Source organism: Carassius carassius, chromosome 18, assembly GCF_963082965.1.
Source record: "Carassius carassius chromosome 18, fCarCar2.1, whole genome shotgun sequence".
NCBI classification, from domain to species: Eukaryota; Metazoa; Chordata; class Actinopteri; order Cypriniformes; family Cyprinidae; genus Carassius; species Carassius carassius.
In genome coordinates, this window is record NC_081772.1 from 1426214 (window position 1) to 1430000 (window position 3787).

The following is a 3787-nucleotide window of genomic DNA, read 5'->3' on the forward strand; positions in this document are numbered from 1 at the left end:
ACCCGGGGAAACAGCACCGATCTCCGTGCAGCTGTGACGTCACCAGCGCTGATCACTGCTCCGGAGCTTTTCACCGGTCTACGGTTCCGAGCTGACTCATACTGAACGCTTTTCCATTGCAAACTACAATTAAATAAACAGACACAGTGGTGCAAACTTAGATGCATGATAAAATAAAAATGCAAAATAAACAAACGAACTGTATACATTTTGCATGTTGTTAGTTTGCATGGTTAATCATTCATTTCAGTGTGCTTTTATACAATTAGATTTAAGTCATTTTGAATTTTTTAAAAATGTTATTAATGTAATGTAAAAGCGTAACATGTTTTTAAGAGTTAAGGGGGACTTTGCAGGCAAAAACAGTTTTTTCATGCACCTGTCAATTTTTAGATTTTGGGCTTTTTGGCTTTTCATAAAGTGTTTTTTCAGACTAATGGAAAGAAAACATCCAAAAGACACTGTTAAGTATTTATGTTATATCACTTTGTCTATTTGTGTCAGTAGATTTCAATAACAACACAGAAAATCCGACTAAAACATGACGGAGGAATAAACTCACGTAGCCATCGGGTTTCGTTTGACTGGCGTGCACACTCACAGGGGCATGCAGTCATTTATTAAATTGCAACACCTGAACAGTGGTAATGAATGAACCACACCCCCTTAGACAACAGTCATAATAAGAGCACTTTCAAGGTCACCAATGTTCAACACATTTTCTTGATTAAATACAACATTTTATCCCCCCCCCCCCCCCAATTTTTAAAAAACATTGTTTTCCTGCTGTTTAAAGTATTTTCTGAATCATGGAGAGACAAAAAGATACTAATATGTCAAAGAAATTAAACAAGAATTTTGAAATTGACTTCATCCAGTGTTCAGATTTTTGTACTAGAAATGTATGCAAATTAGCGCATATTTAAAGATAACATTTTAGAAAACTTGTAATACAAAAAATGTTTGCAATTATCAATATATAATTTAATCAGTTCGTGAGTTCGGAGCGGGTTCGCGAATCATTTGAGTCAGTTCGGGAGTTCAAAGCAGGTTCGCGAATCATTTGAGTCAGTTTGGGAGTTCGGAGCGGGTTCGCGAATCATTTGAGTCAGTTCTGGAGTTCAAAGCGGGTTCGCGAATCATTTGAGTCAGTTTGGGAGTTCGGAGCATGAATCATTTAAGTCAGTTTGGCAGTTCGGAGCGTGAATCATTAGAGTCAGTTCGGGAGTCCGGAGCGTGAATCATTTTAATCAGTTCGGAAGTTCGGAGCGGGTTTGCGAATCATTTGTGTCAGTTCAGGAGTTCGGAGCGGGTTCGCGAATCATTTGAGTCAGTTTGGGGATCGCGAATCATTTGAATAAGTTTGGGAGTTCGGAGCGGGTTCACGAATCATTTGAGTCAGTTCGGGAGTTCAAAGCGTGTTCGCGAATCATTTGAGTCAGTTTGGGAGTTCGAAGCGTGAATAATTTGAGTCAGTTCGGGAGTTCGGAGCTGGTTCGCGAATCATTTGAGTCAGTTTGGCAGTTTGGAGCAGGTTGGCGAATCATTTGAGTCAGTTTGGGGTTCGCGAATCATTTGAGTCAGTTTGGGGATTGCGGATTATTTGAATCAGTTCGAGAGTTCGGAGCGGGTTCGCGAATCATTTTAGTCTGTTTGGGAGCTCGGCGCGGGATCGCGAATCATATGAGTCAGTTTAGGAGTTCGGAGCGGGTTCGCGAATCATTTGAGTCAGTTCGGGAGTTCGGAGCGGGTTCGCGAATCATTTGAGTCAGTTCGGGAGTTCGGAGCTGGTTCGCGAATCATTTGAGTCAGTTTGGCAGTTTGGAGCAGGTTGGCGAATCATTTGAGTCAGTTTGGGGTTCGCGAATCATTTGAGTCAGTTTGGGGATCGCGGATTATTTGAATCAGTTCGAGAGTTCGGAGCGGGTTCGCGAATCATTTGAGTCAGTTTGGGAGTTCGGAGCATGAATCATTTAAGTCAGTTTGGCAGTTCGGAGCGTGAATCATTAGAGTCAGTTCGGGAGTTCGGAGCGTGAATCATTTTAATCAGTTCGGAAGTTCGGAGCGGGTTTGCGAATCATTTGTGTCAGTTCAGGAGTTCGGAGCGGGTTCGCGAATCATTTGAGTCAGTTTGGGGATCGCGAATCATTTGAATAAGTTTGGGAGTTCGGAGCCGGTTCACGAATCATTTGAGTCAGTTTGGGAGTTCAAAGCGTGTTCGCGAATCATTTGAGTCAGTTTGGGAGTTCGAAGCGTGAATAATTTGAGTCAGTTCGGGAGTTCGGAGCTGGTTCGCGAATCATTTGAGTCAGTTTGGCAGTTTGGAGCAGGTTGGCGAATCATTTGAGTCAGTTTGGGGTTCGCGAATCATTTGAGTCAGTTTGGGGATCGCGGATTATTTGAATCAGTTCGAGAGTTCGGAGCGGGTTCGCGAATCATTTTAGTCTGTTTGGGAGCTCAGCGCGGGATCGCGAATCATATGAGTCAGTTTAGGAGTTCGGAGCGGGTTCGCGAATCATTTGAGTCAGTTCGGGAGTTCGGAGCGGGTTCGCGAATCATTTGAGTCAGTTCGGGAGTTCAAAGCGGGTTCGCGAATCATTTGAGTCAGTTTGGGAGTTCGGAGCTGGTTCGCGAATCATTTGCGTCAGTTTGGAGCAGGTTGGCGAATCATTTAAGTCAGTTTGGGGTTCGCGAATCATTTGAGTCAGTTTGGGGATCGCGAATCATTTGAATCAGTTAGAGAGTTCGGAGCGGGTTCTCGAATCATTTGAGTCAGTTCGAGAGTTACACGATGAAGTCATACTAGTGCGCGTGGCGCGTGTGCATTTTGAGTGCGTTCTTTCACTGAATTATTCGGTGTATTCAAATTTATTAATGGATGCATGTGAATGATCACAAAATTCAAGATATGGGGTTAGAAAATGTATATATTTATATCATTTTATGTAGTTAATCAATATCACACGAAGAGTGCCATTTCAGTTTTTCTCCAAAAATCAGCATGATTAAAATGTGATATTAAGTTACTACAAACAATAATTGAATTACAAATAAAAAATGTTGCAGAATAATGTAATATATGAATGAATAATAGCCTAAAGTACCTTTGTGCCAAAAGGGTTCTTTCTTGTCATTATAGAACCTTTTTAGCATAAAAGGTTCTTTGGAGTTTAGTAAAGAACCCTATGGTTCTATATAGAACCCCAATGAACCCTTTTTTCTAAGAGTGTGTTGTCATAACGTTCACCTTGGAGATTGAAAATGTTTCTTTTTTGAGACCCCAGGAGCACAAATTCAGACCCAGAACAATAAAACCCACAGAAGAGGTGGGAGTTCAAAGGAGGAATCTTTATATTACCAAACTGCAGGGAGAGGAAGAGTAGATATAAGTCATGATCTGCAAGATTAACCACAATCTGATGTGATCCGACCACCTTAGAGAAAACCAGTGTTGAGCTGCTGCAAGAGCTTTTGAAGCACAGCAGCTGTGGTCAAAGAGTTCTGGTGTGTTCTGATTGGTGGAAGATGATGAGTGGATAAAGACTAGAGCAATTAAATAGTGAGAGAGTGATCTGCTCACCTGGATGTTCGTGGATGTTTCGACGTGGAAAGCAGTTCGGAACGGAAATTTTGATATTTTATTTTTGTTAACAACATACTTTTCGTACCTTAATTTCAGTAAATGTTATGAAATTAGAGAACTAAGCCAATAGTAGCGCTAGCGGTGTCATTTGATTTGGATGTGTTACGAATGAAGGTCAAATCTCTATTCAAAGAGTATTTCACA